Source organism: Camellia sinensis, unplaced genomic scaffold (assembly GCF_055761805.1).
Source record: "Camellia sinensis isolate YWXY unplaced genomic scaffold, ASM5576180v1 Unanchor2, whole genome shotgun sequence".
Lineage (NCBI taxonomy): Eukaryota > Viridiplantae > Streptophyta > Magnoliopsida > Ericales > Theaceae > Camellia > Camellia sinensis.
In genome coordinates this window covers 11,128,094-11,145,733 of record NW_028129079.1, presented here as the reverse complement: position 1 = coordinate 11,145,733, position 17,640 = coordinate 11,128,094, and positions in this window count along the sequence as shown.

The window sequence follows — 17,640 nt, the reverse complement described above, 5'->3', positions numbered from 1 at the left end:
ATTTTTAATTTTTTGAAACTTCCATTTTTATTTTTATTCAACTTCCATTTTTATTCAATTTACTTTTCTATTAAACTTCTTTTTTTATTTAATTTCCAAATAGATCATTAAGGTATAGTGGTTTCTTGAATGAACTTCCATTTTTAATTTTATGCAACTTCCATTTTTATTTTTATTCGACTTCCATTTTTATTCAAGTCATTTTTCTATTCAACTTCCTTTTTTATTTAATTTTCAAATAGATCGTTAAGGTATAGTGGTTTCTTTAATGAACTTCCATTTTGAATTTTCTGTGACTTCCATTTTTATTTCTATTCAACTTCTTTTTTTATTCAAATTTCTTTTCTATTCAACTTCCTTTTTTATTTAATTTCCAAATAGATCGTTAAGGTATACTGATTTCTCGATTGAACTTTCATTTTTAATTTTATGCAACTTTCATTTTTTTTTTATTCAACTTCCATTTTTATTCAATTTACTTTTCTATTAAACTTCCTTTTTTATTTAATTTCCAAATAGATCGTTTAGGTATAGTGGTTTCTTTAATGAACTTCCAATTTTAATTTTATGCAACTACCATTTTTGTTTTTATTCGACTTCCATTTTTATTCAAGTCATTTTTCTATTCAACCTCCTTTTTTATTTAATTTTCAAATAGATCGTTAAGGTATATTGGTTTCTTGAATGAACTTCCATTTTTAATTTTTTGCAACTTCCATTTTTATTTTTATTCAACTTCCATTTTTATTCAATTTACTTTTCTATTAAACTTCTTTTTTTATTTAATTTCCAAATAGATCGTTAAGGTATAGTGGTTTCTTGAATGAACTTCCATTTTTAATTTTATGCAACTTCCATTTTTATTTTTATTCGACTTCCATTTTTATTCAAGTCATTTTTCTATTCAACTTCCTTTTTTATTTAATTTTCAAATAGATCGTTAAGGTATAGTGGTTTCTTTAATGAACTTCCATTTTGAATTTTCTGCGACTTCCATTTTTATTTCTATTCAACTTCTTTTTTTATTCAAATTTCTTTTCTATTCAACTTCCTTTTTTTATTTAATTTCCAAATAGATCGTTAAGGTATACTGGTTTCTCGATTGAACTTTCATTTTTAATTTTATGCAACTTTCATTTTTTTTTATTCAACTTCCATTTTTATTCAATTTACTTTTCTATTAAACTTCCTTTTTTATTTAATTTCCAAATAGATCGTTTAGGTATAGTGGTTTCTTTAATGAACTTCTAATTTTAATTTTCTGCAACTTCCATTTTTGTTTTTATTCGACTTCCATTTTTATTCAAGTCATTTTTCTATTCAACCTCCTTTTTTATTTAATTTTCAAACAGATCGTTAAGGTATAGTGGTTTCTTGAATGAACTTCCATTTTTTATTTTTTGCAACTTCCATTTTTATTTTTATTCAACTTCCATTTTTATTCAATTTACTTTTCTATTAAACTTCTTTTTTTATTTAATTTCCAAATAGATCGTTAAGGTATAGTGGTTTCTTGAATGAACTTCCATTTTTAATTTTATGCAACTTCCATTTTTATTTTTATTCGACTTCCATTTTTATTCAAGTCATTTTTCTATTCAACTTCCTTTTTTATTTAATTTTCAAATAGATCGTTAAGGTATAGTGGTTTCTTTAATGAACTTCCATTTTGAATTTTCTGCGACTTCCATTTTTATTTCTATTCAACTTCTTTTTTTATTCAAATTTCTTTTCTATTCAACTTCCTTTTTTATTTAATTTCCAAATAGATCGTTAAGGTATACTGGTTTCTCGATTGAACTTTCATTTTTAATTTTATGCAACTTTCATTTTTTTTTATTCAACTTCCATTTTTATTCAATTTACTTTTCTATTAAACTTCCTTTTTTATTTAATTTCCAAATAGATCGTTTAGGTATAGTGGTTTCTTTAATGAACTTCCAATTTTAATTTTCTGCAACTTCCATTTTTGTTTTTATTCGACTTCCATTTTTATTCAAGTCATTTTTCTATTCAACCTCCTTTTTTATTTAATTTTCAAATAGATCGTTAAGGTATAGTGGTTTCTTGAATGAACTTCCATTTTTAATTTTTTGCAACTTCCATTTTTATTTTTATTCAACTTCCATTTTTATTCAATTTACTTTTCTATTAAACTTCTTTTTTTATTTAATTTCCAAATAGATCGTTAAGGTATAGTGGTTTCTTGAATGAACTTCCATTTTTAATTTTATGCAACTTCCATTTTTATTTTTATTCGACTTCCATTTTTATTCAAGTCATTTTTCTATTCCACTTCCTTTTTTATTTAATTTTCAAATAGATCGTTAAGGTATAGTGGTTTCTTTAATGAACTTCCATTTTGAATTTTCTGCGACTTCCATTTTTATTTCTATTCAACTTCTTTTTTTATTCAAATTTCTTTTCTATTCAACTTCCTTTTTTATTTAATTTCCCAATAGATCGTTAAGGTATACTGGTTTCTCGATTGAACTTTCATTTTTAATTTTATGTAACTTTCATTTTTTTTTTATTCAACTTCCATTTTTATTAAATTTACTTTTCTATTAAACTTCCTTTTTTATTTAATTTCCAAATAGATCGTTTAGGTATAGTGGTTTCTTTAATGAACTTCCAATTTTAATTTTCTGCAACTTCCATTTTTGTTTTTATTCGACTTCCATTTTTATTCAAGTCATTTTTCTATTCAACCTCCTTTTTTATTTAATTTTCAAATAGATCGTTATGGTATAGTAGGTTCTTGAATGAACTTTCATTTTTAATTTTCTGCAACTTCCATTTTTATTCAATTTAGTTTTCTATTAAACTTCATTTTTTATTTAATTTTCAAATAGATCGTTAAGGTATAGCGGTTTCTTTAATGAACTTCCATTTTTAATTTTATGGAACTTCCATTTTTATTTTTACTCAGCTTCCATTTTTATTCAATTATCTTTCTATTCAACTTCCTTTTTTATTTAATTTCCAAATAGATGGTTAAGGTATAGTGGTTTCTTGAATGAACTTCCATATTTAATTTTCTGCACTTCCATTTTTAGTTTTATTTAACTTCATTTTTTATTCAAGTTTCTTTTCTACTGAACTTCCTTTTTCATTTAATTTCCAAATCGATCGTCAAGGTATAGTGGTTTCTGGATTGAACTTCCATTTTTTTTATTGAACTTCCATTTTTATTGAATTTACTTTTCTATTAAACTTCCTTTTTTATTTAATTTCCAAGTATATCGTTAAGGTATAGTGGTTTCTTGATGAACTTCCAATTTTAATTTTCTCCAACTTCCATTTTTATTTCTATTCAACTTCATTTTTTCTTCAAGCTTCTTTTCTACTCAACTTCCTTTTTTATTTAATTTCCAAATAGATCGTTAAGATATAATGGTTTCTGGATTGAACTTAGATTTTTAATTTTATGCAACTTTCATTTTTATTTTTATTCAGCTTCCTTTTTTATTCAATTTCCTTTTCTATTAAAGTTCCTTCTTTTTTTAATTTCCAAATAGATCGTTAAGGTATAATGGTTTCTTTAATGAACGTCCATTTTTAATTCTGTGCAACTTCCATTTTTATTTTTATTCAACTTCCATTTTTATTCAAGTTATTTTCCTATTCAATTTCCATTTTTATTTAATTTCCAAATAGATCGTTAAGGTATAGTGGTTTCTTGAATGAACTTCCATTTTTAATTTTTTGCAATTTCCATTTTCATTTTTATTCAGCTTCCATTTTTATTCAAGTTATTTTTCTATTCAACTTCCTTTTTTATTTAATTTCCAAATAGATGGTTAAGGTCTAGTGGTTTCTGGTTTGAACTTCCATTTTTAATTTTATGCAACTTTCACTTTTCTTTTTATTCAACTTCCATTTTTATTCAATTTACTTTTCTATTAAACTTCCTTTTTTATTTAATTTCCAAATAGATCGTTAAGGTATAGTGGTTTCTTTAACGAACTTCCATTTTTAATTTTATGCAACTTCCATTTATATTTTTATTCAACTTCCATTTTTGATCAAGTTATTTATCTATTCAACTTCCTTTTTTATTTAAGTTCCTAATAGATCGTTAAGGTATAGTGGTTTCTTGAATGAACTTCCATTTTTAATTTTCTGCAACTTCCATTTTTATTTTTATTTAACTTCCTTTTTTATTCAAGTTTCTTTTCTACTCAACTTCTTTTTTTATTTAATTTCCAAATAGATCATTAAGGTATACTGGTTTCTGGATTGAACTTCCATTTTTATTTTTATTCAACTTCCATTTTTATTCAATTTACTTTTCTATTGAACTTCCTTTTTTATTTAATTTCCAAATAAATCATTAAGGTATAGTGGTTTCTTGAATGAACTTCAATTTTTAATTTTCTGCAACTTCCGTTTTTCTTATTATTCAACTTCCATTTTTATTCAAGTTATTTTTCTATTCAACTTCCTTTTTTATTTAATTTCCTAATAGATCTTTAAGGTATAGTGGTTTCTTGAATGAACTTCTATTTTTAATTTACTGCAACTTCCATTTTTATTTTTATTTAACTTCCTTTATCATCCAAGTTTCTTTTCTACTCAACTTCCTTTTTTATTTAGTTTCCAAATAGATCATTAATGTATAGTGGTCTCTTGAATGAACTTCCAGTTTTAATTTTCTGCAACTTCCATTTTTATTTTTATTTTACTTCCTTTTTCAATCAAGTTTCTTTTCTACTCAACTTCCTTTTTTATTTAATTTCCAAATAGATCGTTAAGGTGTAGTGGTTTCTTGAATGAACTTCCATTTTTAATTTTCTGCAACTTCCATTTTTTTTTATTCGACTTCCATTTTATTCAAGTTATTTTTCTATTCGACTTCCTTTTTTTATTTAATTTCCAAATAGGTTGTTAAGGTATAGTGGTTTCTTGAATGAACTTCCATTTTTTATTTTCTACAACTTCCATTTTTATTTTTATTCGACTTCCATTTTTATTCAAGTTATTTTTCTATTCGACTACCTTTTTTATTTAATTTCCAAATAGATCGTTAAGGTATAGTGGTTTCTTGAATGAACTTCCATTTTTAATTTTCTGCAACTTCCATTTTTATTTTTATTTAACTTCCTTTTTCAATCAAGTTTCTTTTCTACTCAACTTCATTTTTTATTTAATTTCCAAATAGATCGTTAAGGTATAGTGGTTTCTGGAATGAACTTCCATTTTTAATTTTATGCAACTTTCATTTTTATTTTTATTCAACTTCCATTTTTATTCAATTTACTTTTCTATTAAACTTCCTTTTTTATTTAATTTCCAAATAGACAGTTCAGGTATAGTGGTTTCTTGAATGAACTTTCATTTTTAATTTTATGCAACTTCCATTTTTATTTTTATTCGACTTCCGTTTTTATTCAAGTCATTTTTCTATTCAACTTCTTTTTTTATTTAATTTCCAAATAGATCGTTAAGGTATAATGGTTTCTGGATTGAACTTCCATTTTTAATTTTATGCAACTTTCATTTTTATTTTTATTCAACTTCCATTTTTATTCAATTTTCTTTTCTACTAAAGTTCCTTTTTTATTTAATTTTCAAATAGATCGTTAAGGTATAGTGGTTTATTTAATGAACTTCCATTTTTAATTTTGTGCAACTTCTATTTTTATTTTTATTGAACTTCCATTTTTATTCAAGTTATTTTTCTATTCAACTTCCTTTTTTATTTAATTTTCAAATAGATCGTTAAGGTATAGTGGTTTCTTGAATGAACTTCCAATTTTAATTTTCTGCAACTTCCATTTTTATTTTTATTCAACTTCCATTTTTATTCAATTTACTTTTCTTTTAAACTTCCTTTTTTATTTAATTTCCAAAGAGATCGTTAAGGTATAGTGGTTTCTTGAATGAACTTCCATTTTTAATTTTATGCAACTTCCATTTTTATTTTTGTTCGACTTCCATTTTTATTCATGTCATTTTTCTATTCAACTTCCTTTTTTATTTAATTTTCAAACAGATCGTTGAGGTATAGTGGTTTCTTTAATGAATTTCCAATTTTAATTTTCTGCGACTTCCATTTTTATTTCTATTCAACTTCATTTTTTATTCAAGTTTCTTTTCTATTCAACTTCCTTTTTTGTTTAATTTCCAAATAGGTCGTTATGGTATACTGGTTTTTGGATTGAACTTTCATTTTTAATTTTATGCAACTTTCACTTTTCTTTTTATTCAACTTCCATTTTTATTCAATTTACTTTTATATTAAACTTCATTTTTTATTTAATTTCCAAATAGATCGTTAAGGTATAGTGGTTTTCTTTAATGAACTTCCATTTTTAATTTTATGGAACTTCCATTTTTATTTTTATTCAGCTTTCATTTTTATTCAAGTTATTTTTCTATTCAACTTCCTTTTTTATTTAATTTCCAAATAGATAGTTATGGTATAGTGGTTTCTTGAATTAACTTCCATTTTTAATTTTCTACAACTTCCATTTTTATTTTTATTTAACTTCCTTTTTTATTCAAGTTTCTTTTCTACTCAACTTCCTTTTTTATTTAATTTCCAAATAGATCGTCAAGGTATAGTGGTTTCTGGATTGAACTTCCGTTTTTATTTTTATTCAACTTCTATTTTTATTCAATTTACTTTTCTATTGAACTTCCTTTTTTATTTAATTTCCAAATAGATCGTTAAGGTATAGTGGTTTCCTGAATGAAATTCCAATTTTAATTTTCTGCAACTTCCATTTTTATTTTTATTTCTATTCAACTTCTTTTTTTATTCAAACTTCTTTTCTATTCAACTTCCTTTTTTATTTAATTTCCAAATAGATCGTTAAGGTATAATGGTTTTTGGATTGAACTAACATTTTTAATTTTATACAACTTTCATTTTTATTTTTATTGAACTTCCCTTTTTATTCAATTTTCTTTTCTATTAAAGTTCCTTTTTTATTTAATTTCCAAATTGATCGTTAAGGTATAGTGGTTTCTTTAATGAACTGTCACGACCCCAAACCGCCCCTAGTAATTTGGTGCCGTGATGGCCAGTAATCCGGGATCACCGAAGGCCAACTTACAAAATTCACACACACAATGGAGTATAAATATATGGGGCTTACAAGTACAGAAGCGATTCATACAAGCAGATTTGTCACGACCCCAAACCGCCCCTAGTAGTTTGGTGCCGTGATGGCCAGTAATCCGTAATTACCGAAGGCCAACCTTTCAAACTTAACACAAACAGAGTACGAATATAGGGGGCTCACAAATGCGGAAGCGATAAATCAATTTCAAGCGGTCCATAAGAGCTGTGCGTAGATTAAAGCAGTGCCAAACATTTCCAATTAACTTCACAATTTAAATACAACAAGGTACAAGAATACATGTTACATCTTGATCAAAAGGCTTCTCGAGCCGACATATACAAAATACAGCTAATACAAGTCAAGAAGCATGATTTTCAAGAATTCGCCGACATGCAAAACAGGGCATCGCCGACGTAAATACAAAGTAAGGCCGACAAATACACGAATCCAAAACAAGTATCCCAACGAACTAGGCGTCGCCGCCGTCCTGCTCATCACCTACATATATATAGAGGGGTGAGTACAAAACTCAGTGAATGGTACTAAAAATAAAGGTTTTACATGAATAAAGCCGAGGTCCTTCAAAACGAAACACACCAAAACTTTAGCAAGGCAAGTGATGAACCGTATTCATCGTCAAATATCGTAACATCGGCGAGACAAGGGATGAACCGTATTCATCATCAAATATCGTAACATCGGCGAGACAAGGGATGAACCGTATTCATCATCAAATAACAGAAGCTGTACGATCCGTAATCGCTTGGTCAAAAGTATTGCGAAAGTTTAGAGTCCTCCAATACAAGGGACTTGTGCACTTGGTACCGCGAAAGTTTAGAGTCCTCCAGTACAAGGGACTTGTGTTACTTAGGCCCGTAGCCCGATTTAACAAGGACCGTATCCTTTACACATAGTACTGCGAAAGTTTAGAGTCCTCCAGCACAAGGGACTTGTGTTACTTAGGCCCGTATCCCGATTTAACAAGGACCGTATCCTTTCCGAAGATGGCATCAAAATAAGGAGTATACTTGACTCATCAAACAAGAGCTATTTATTCATGCTATCAAATACTTTCGTCAAACAAGCAAGCAAGATTTATCAAAACGAGTATAACATAGCTTTATCAATAATACCACTCACCTAGTTCTTCAGGTGTAGACTCGAAGCAAATATCAAGGACCTACAATCACATGGCAAGTCACATTCTCAAAGCAAGCTCCAAATACATGCAAATGATCTCGGCATTCTTGCCAGATCCAAGTCAAAGACAAAGCAAAACAAGCTGGGAGTTTAATCACTGCTCCCGCTCATAAAAACACACCGGGTACTGACCAGGATTAAGCCGAGGTCCCGTTAAACAAAGTCAGGAAAAATCTGGGTTTTCCTTTGAAGAATATGAAGAACACAATCATTGAAAGATGGATGCAAGCTCACAACTTGTTACAAAAATCTGAGTTTCATGCCAAGAGTTCAAAATAGGGACTTTGTTCAAGAACACACGAAAAACCATTTTCTCTTTCTAAAACCAACTTCAAAACGATGCATGACATGCAAAACAGATCCGATCATGCAATGCAGCTAGATATTCAGCAAGAACAACCAAAGGAGGTCAAGATTCTAACCTCAAAACTCGGATCTAACGGTTCAAGCCACAAAGATCAAGCTTGGAAGACTACTCTCACTCAAGAACTCTTCCTCCTCCTCTCTAGAGCTTCTCTCTCTAAAACAAAGATTTGAGACAAGAAATGATTTGTTTTAAGGTCTGTCGGCTGCCTTAACAAACAGCTCGGACACGTGGCTTTACCGGGTTGGTTCAGCTCCAAAAAGGTGATTGATGGACAAGACAAGCCTCTGACAAAGCTTATGCAGCAAGCTCGGGTAAGACACATCGGCAACAAGATGACATCGGCTCAAAACAAGGATCCAACAACGGGATGGAAAAACATCGGTTAGGGAGGACGACGCTTGACTAAGCTGTGCCACACCTTGGCCGGGGTGCGCCACATCTCGGCCTAGGCCATACCTGCCTGCAGACAAGGTTCAAGTGCAAAACATCTCGGCAATGAATGCCCGAGGTGAAGATGGGGTTGAACAAGATCTCAAGATGGTTCTAAGTACAAAGGGTCAAAGGCGGACTAAGCTCAGGATGATCTCGGCTACACACACACACTAAGCAAGGAACAAAATCATGCAAACAACTTAAGCAAATCAAGCCAAGATAAAACCTTTAAATTAACATAAGCGGCAAGACCATGCAAGAATGTACGCAAATATGGCAAGAGCAAGGTGAGGGTTGTCACATCCTACCCCCCTTAAAGAAGTTTGGTCCCCAAACTTAGATTACCTTGTTCCCAGAACAACTCCGGATAACGGACTCTCATGTCCTCTTCCTTTTCCCACGTGGCTTCTGTGCCATAATGCTCCTTCCATTCGACCTTTACCATCGGTATCGATCTGTTCCTCAATTGCTTCACTTGTCGGTCGATAATTCTCATTGGCCTTTCTTCGTAGCCCAGATTCTCATTAACTGCGATTTCAGAATGATCAATTACATGCAGTGGATCTCGGATGTACTTTCTCAACATCGAAACATGAAACACATTGTGGACTTGGCTCAAATCTGGCGGCAAAGCAAGTCTGTAGGCAACGGAATTAATTCTCTCAAGAATTTCAAATGGCCCAATATAGCGGGGTGCTAACTTACCTTTCTTTCCAAATCTGGAAACTCCTTTCATTGGTGAGACTTTCAGGAATACATGATTCCCAACTTCGAACTCTACCTCATTCCTTCTCTGATCGGCGTAGCTCTTTTGTCGGCTCTGGGCAGTTTTAATCCTCTGTTGGATAAGTTTAATCTTTTCTGTTGTCACTTGAATCAATTCGGGACCAAGCAAAGTTCTGTCCCCGACTTCGGTCCAACATATCGGCGACCTACATTTTCTTCCATACAAGGCTTCATACGGCGCCATGCCAATGCTAGCTTGGTAACTGTTATTGTAAGCGAATTCCACTAAAGGCAAATGTGTTCCCCAACTTTCTTGGAAATCCAATACACAAAGTCTCAACATATCTTCGAGTGTCTGAATTGTCCTCTCTGTCTGCCCATCTGTCTGGGGATGAAAGGCTGTACTAAACCTCAGCTCGGCTCCGAAAGCTCTCTGAAGACTCTGCCAAAATCTAGAAACAAATTTAGGATCTCGGTCTGAAACAATTGATATCGGCACTCCATGAAGTCTGATAATCTCGTTCACATATAGCAAGGCAAGTTGATTGGCGTTGAAGGTAGCCTTAACGGGTAGAAAGTGTGCTGACTTAGTTAACCTATCCACAACAACCCAAATTGAATCCATACCCTTTGGTGTCTTCGGCAACCCAATCACAAAATCCATGGAGATGTGCTCCCATTTCCACTCAGGAATCGGCAAAGGTTGAAGAAGTCCTGCTGGTCTTTGATGTTCTGCCTTCACTTGCTGACAATGTAAACACTGGGACACAAATTCGGCTATTTCTCTCTTCATATTTGGCCACCAGAAGGTCTGTTTCATATCTTGATACATCTTGGTGTTCCCTGGGTGGACAGCAAACTTGGAACCATGAGCTTCCTGCAAAATCTTTTTCTTCAGCTCTGGAATGTCGGCCACACATAACCTTCCTTCAAACTTGAGTACTTGGTTTTCGATGGTATACCCTGGTCTCGGCTTCGTGTCAATCTCCTCGGAAATTTTCTTGAGGAAGTTATCCTCCATCTGTCTTGTCTTTACTTCATTAACGATAGTCGGTTCTGCTGACATCACGGTTAAACACGCCAAATTTCCATCTGACTTCCTGCTCAAAGCGTCGGCTACACTGTTGGCTTTACCGGGGTGATATTGAATTTGCATATCGTAGTCTTTTAACAATTCAAGCCACCTTCTCTGCCTCAAATTCAGTTCCTTCTGAGTGAATAGATATTTTAAGCTCTTATGATCTGTGAAAACCTGACAAGTAGCTCCATACAAATAGTGACGCCAAATCTTTAAAGCAAATACCACGGCCGCCAATTCTAAGTCATGGGTAGGATAGTTTTTCTCATGAGGTTTCAACTGACGAGATGCATAAGCTATAACTTTACCCTTCTGCATTAATACACAACCCAAACCCTTATGCGATGCATCACTATAGACATGAAACTCTTCGTTACCTGTTGGGAGTACGAGCACTGGCGCTGTAACTAACCTCGTCTTCAGTTCCTGGAAGGCTGACTCTCGATCTTTAGTCCATTCATACAGTGTTCCCTTCTTAGTCAGTTGCGTCAATGGAATTGCAATCCTGGAGAAATCTTTCACAAACTTTCTGTAATAACCTGCCAACCCCAGAAAACTACGAATCTCGGACACATTAGTCGGTCTCGGCCAATTCACTACGGCTTCGATTTTGCTAGGATCAACTGAGATACCCTCTTCACTAATCACATGACCTAAGAATGAGATAGTAGGAAGCCAAAACTCACACTTGTTAAACTTAGCATACAATCTCCGTTCTCTCAAAATCTGCAAGGCAAGTCTCAAGTGATTTTCGTGTTCAGTCTTACTCTTGGAATAGATCAAGATATCGTCAATGAAGACAACTACAAACTCATCTAAATACGGCTTGAAGACTCTGTTCATCAAATCCATAAATGCAGCAGGGGCATTAGTCACTCCAAAAGGCATTACTAAAAACTCGTAGTGGCCATATCTTGTTCGAAAGGCAGTCTTCTCGACATCTTCGGCTTTAACCTTAAGCTGATGGTAACCAGACCTAAGGTCGATCTTAGAAAAGACTCGCGCTCCTTGTAATTGGTCAAGCAGATCATCAATTCTAGGTAACGGGTACTTGTTCTTAATGGTGACCTTATTAAGTTCTCTATAGTCGATACACAAACGGAGTGTGCCATCCTTCTTTTTAACAAATAGAACAGGTGCTCCCCATGGTGAAGTGCTCGGCCTAATAAATCCCTTATCTAACAACTCTTGCAATTGCAGTTTCAATTCTCTAAGTTCAGCGGGGGCCATTCTATAAGGTGGTTTGGAGATCGGCTGCGTTCCCGATATAATATCGACCGTAAACTCTATTTCTCTATCGGTCAAGTGGCCAGGCAATTCATCCGGAAAGACGTCGGGGAAATCACTAACAATCGGGATGTCGGCTAAGTTAACATTTCCATTCTGATCACTCAGTATACTACACAAGTAACCTCGACACCCTTTCTGAATCAACTTACAGGCCTTAATGGACGAAATCAAGTATGGTGGGGGCACTACCCCTTTACCCTGGAAAGTAACCTCGGTTAGGTTTGGGGGTCTCAAGGTGACACCTTTCGAAACACAATTAATAGATGCATTGTTTGCAACTAACCAGTCCATTCCCAGTATAATATCAAAATGAGCTAGGTCTAGAGGCATCAGATCTACTAGCAATTCAACATTCTCAATCACAACAACACATGCTCTGTAAATGGATGCAACAAACATAGATCTCCCAGATGGAGTAGATACAGACAACACATAATCAAGGGGCTCTAGTTCTCTATTAATTTTCTCAGCAAACTTAGTAGATATAAACGAATGAGTAGAACCCGAATCAATTAGCACATAAGCATCTTGGGAGCAAATTAGTAAAATACCTGACACCACTGCCTCAGCATTCTGAGTGTCTCCTGGTACTAATGCAAACACTCTGCCCTGTCTCATCGGTACTCTCCCAGCATTTCCTTTCTGAACGGAACCCGAGGTATTTTCTCCTTTCTTGTTGTTATCAGTCTTTGTTTTGGGGCAATCCCTCACATAATGGCCCATCTCGCCACATTCATAACAGGCTCCAGACGTTCGTCGGCAGATCCCGAAATGCTGTTTCCCACAATCCGAACACGTCGGTTTAACACTCCCTTCCTGCCTTAGGTTACCAGTACTGTCCATGTTCGTTCTCTTCTTGGTGTTCAGCTGTCCTCGGCGATTGTCATAGTTCTGTCTCTTTCGCTGGTTTTCTCCCGAGCTCTGGTATCGGTTCAAATTAGCTTCGGCGTGAATGGCCTTGTCCAATACTTCGGCATAAGTCGGCATAAGTCGGCATATCGAGTAAACTCACCCTGTCTTGAATCGGTCCACGAAGCCCACACTCGAACTTCCTGGCCTTCATATATTCGTCGTTGGTCATGTGAGGTACAAACCTTACCAGTTCAGTAAAAGCGCGGTCATATTCCGCCACTGTTCTGTTGCCTTGCGTCAGAGTATGAAATTCGGTAGCCTTGCGGTTTCGAACACTTAGGGGAAAATGTTTCTTGTAAAACAATTCTAAGAATCGGATCCAGGTCAAATCTGGATTGCTCCCTCTAACCATCATCCACCACCTGCGGGCGTCATCATCTAATGTGAATGCTGCCAACGTCACTTTCTGAGCGTCGGTGCTAGGGAAGATCTCGAACAACTTTTCTATCTCCAAAACCCATGCCTCAGCCTTCATCGGCTCTATACCCCCAGAGAATCTCGGTGGTCTCATCTTCTTGAACTCCCTGATCAAAGCTATCGTCCCATCCCCATACAAGGCTGGTTGCGGGGGAATCTGCGGCACCGGAGGAGGTGGAGCTACATTTCGGCCGTTGGTCTGCTCGGCTTGAGTCGACGTAGCACTAGTGAACTGCTGTCTGGTTTGCCTCAACTCGCGGGCCAAACCTTCAACTAATCTTTCCAATCTGTCCATTCTATCTTCGGGCTGATCTCGGCCAAGTGGTGGTCTACCTCTCCTCATGATACTATGAGTATGCAAGGTATGACTTTAAAACAATTAAGCAAATAACCACATAGGCAAGCAACAAATAAACACATCAAGACAATGCACATTTCGTTCAAATAACAAATACCATGATGCAACTCTAACATCTTTCTAAGGGAAATCCTATGCTCTTCAGGACTCAAAGTGTGTGAATAACGTATACCGAGGAACTTGTGCTCTGATACCACTCTGTCACGACCCCAAACCGCCCCTAGTAGTTTGGTGCCGTGATGGCCAGTAATCCGTAATTACCGAAGGCCAACCTTTCAAACTTAACACAAACAGAGTACGAATATAGGGGGCTCACAAATGCGGAAGCGATAAATCAATTTCAAGCGGTCCATAAGAGCTGTGCGTAGATTAAAGCAGTGCCAAACATTTCCAATTAACTTCACAATTTAAATACAACAAGGTACAAGAATACATGTTACATCTTGATCAAAAGGCTTCTCGAGCCGACATATACAAAATACAGCTAATACAAGTCAAGAAGCATGATTTTCAAGAATTCGCCGACATGCAAAACAGGGCATCGCCGACGTAAATACAAAGTAAGGCCGACAAATACACGAATCCAAAACAAGTATCCCAACGAACTAGGCGTCGCCGCCGTCCTGCTCATCACCTACATATATATAGAGGGGTGAGTACAAAACTCAGTGAATGGTACTAAAAATAAAGGTTTTACATGAATAAAGCCGAGGTCCTTCAAAACGAAACACACCAAAACTTTAGCAAGGCAAGTGATGAACCGTATTCATCGTCAAATATCGTAACATCGGCGAGACAAGGGATGAACCGTATTCATCATCAAATATCGTAACATCGGCGAGACAAGGGATGAACCGTATTCATCATCAAATAACAGAAGCTGTACGATCCGTAATCGCTTGGTCAAAAGTATTGCGAAAGTTTAGAGTCCTCCAATACAAGGGACTTGTGCACTTGGTACCGCGAAAGTTTAGAGTCCTCCAGTACAAGGGACTTGTGTTACTTAGGCCCGTAGCCCGATTTAACAAGGACCGTATCCTTTACACATAGTACTGCGAAAGTTTAGAGTCCTCCAGCACAAGGGACTTGTGTTACTTAGGCCCGTAGCCCGATTTAACAAGGACCGTATCCTTTCCAAAGATGGCATCAAAACAAGGAGTATACTTGACTCATCAAACAAGAGCTATTTATTCATGCTATCAAATACTTTCGTCAAACAAGCAAGCAAGATTTATCAAAACGAGTATAACATAGCTTTATCAATAATACCACTCACCTAGTTCTTCAGGTGTAGACTCGAAGCAAATATCAAGGACCTACAATCACATGGCAAGTCACATTCTCAAAGCAAGCTCCAAATACATGCAAATGATCTCGGCATTCTTGCCAGATCCAAGTCAAAGACAAAGCAAAACAAGCTGGGAGTTTAATCACTGCTCCCGCTCATAAAAACACACCGGGTACTGACCAGGATTAAGCCGAGGTCCCGTTAAACAAAGTCAGGAAAAATCTGGGTTTTCCTTTGAAGAATATGAAGAACACAATCATTGAAAGATGGATGCAAGCTCACAACTTGTTACAAAAATCTGAGTTTCATGCCAAGAGTTCAAAATAGGGACTTTGTTCAAGAACACACGAAAAACCATTTTCTCTTTCTAAAACCAACTTCAAAACGATGCATGACATGCAAAACAGATCCGATCATGCAATGCAGCTAGATATTCAGCAAGAACAACCAAAGGAGGTCAAGATTCTAACCTCAAAACTCGGATCTAACGGTTCAAGCCACAAAGATCAAGCTTGGAAGACTACTCTCACTCAAGAACTCTTCCTCCTCCTCTCTAGAGCTTCTCTCTCTAAAACAAAGATTTGAGACAAGAAATGATTTGTTTCAAGGTCTGTCGGCTGCCTTAACAAACAGCTCGGACACGTGGCTTTACCGGGTTGGTTCAGCTCCAAAAAGGTGATTGATGGACAAGACAAGCCTCTGACAAAGCTTATGCAGCAAGCTCGGGTAAGACACATCGGCAACAAGATGACATCGGCTCAAAACAAGGATCCAACAACGGGATGGAAAAACATCGGTTAGGGAGGACGACGCTTGACTAAGCTGTGCCACACCTTGGCCGGGGTGCGCCACATCTCGGCCTAGGCCATACCTGCCTGCGGACAAGGTTCAAGTGCAAAACATCTCGGCAATGAATGCCCGAGGTGAAGATGGGGTTGAACAAGATCTCAAGATGGTTCTAAGTACAAAGGGTCAAAGGCGGACTAAGCTCAGGATGATCTCGGCTACACACACACACTAAGCAAGGAACAAAATCATGCAAACAACTTAAGCAAATCAAGCCAAGATAAAACCTTTAAATTAACATAAGCGGCAAGACCATGCAAGAATGTACGCAAATATGGCAAGAGCAAGGTGAGGGTTGTCACAAGATTAGTCCATAAGAGCTATGCATAAGTCAAATGAGATAGCAACCATTTACATATGGGTTAAAACTTAATTACAAACAAAGCAAAGTACAAATTACATTTTACATATTAGCAAAGGGCTCCACAAGCCGACATGAACAAATTGTACGAATTACAGGTCTAAGAACACAGTCTGCCAGATTGCCGACATCTTCCTTGCTACATAACAATCATACAAAACACGCGTCTTGATCAAAAGGCTTCTCAAGCCGACGTATGCAACATACAAGTAGTACAAATCGAGAAGCATAATTTTCAAGACTGCCGACGTTAATACAGGTTAAGCCGACATAATCAAAAACCCAATGTAACGCCCTCAAAATAAACCCATTATATGTATATCATCAACATGCATTATTTAAAGAAAACAATTTATTAATTCATTCATCAGAGTATTACTAAATAAAAACATTACATGTAACATCAAAGTAAATGCCCTACCGGCTTACATCTTTCCAAGCCAACACTTGGTCACAAAGTATGAGTTCTAACTCAAATATAATTAAAGCCCTAGGCTTGAGTGTTTACATGTACTAACAATGAAAAAAAACAAATAACTAAAAATAGTCTTCAAAATCCAAGTCCTTCCAAGCTAAGTCCTTGGAGGTAGCTTATCACCTGAACCTGAAAATGATGTTCCCATAAAGGGTGAGCCACAGCCCAGTAGAAATATACTAAACCACATATAAGCAATGAATAAAGCAATAGCATTCAACAGATGGTTAACCAAGATAATCAATTACTTCATTTTACAGTCTCATGACACTATTGTCTAAGACACGTTTTACTTTCCAATTTTATCAACATGACTCAGAACCTGGCCAAACTTACAACAGTGAATTACATATATCAAATTCACATCCTTCCAATATCAACAAACCAATGAGACTCAAGCTCAAATCAAAACACTTCATACTTCCAGATTGATACACATTTTAGTGCTGTATCAATAAAACACTTCTATATAAATAAGCACACATAAAAGTGATGCTAACGGAGTCCATCCCCTATCTCCTCCCAAACAAAATCCGGTTTAGAGGTCCATCCCCTATCTTCCCCTAAACCGTGGAGTACATCCCCTATCTCCTCCCACACAAAACAATGTATGCAAATGCAATGCTCAATCAATACACGTATTTTCTGTATCAATGCAATAATCAAAATTAATGACTTAACCAATGTGATTAGTTTCAGTTATTCCTAATCCACATGCAATACCTACAACAATCACGACTATCCTCCACCGATAGCCCAAAACAGTTATTTCTAGACTGGAAATAAATATATCAACAATTCAATGGGCGAGTGAATT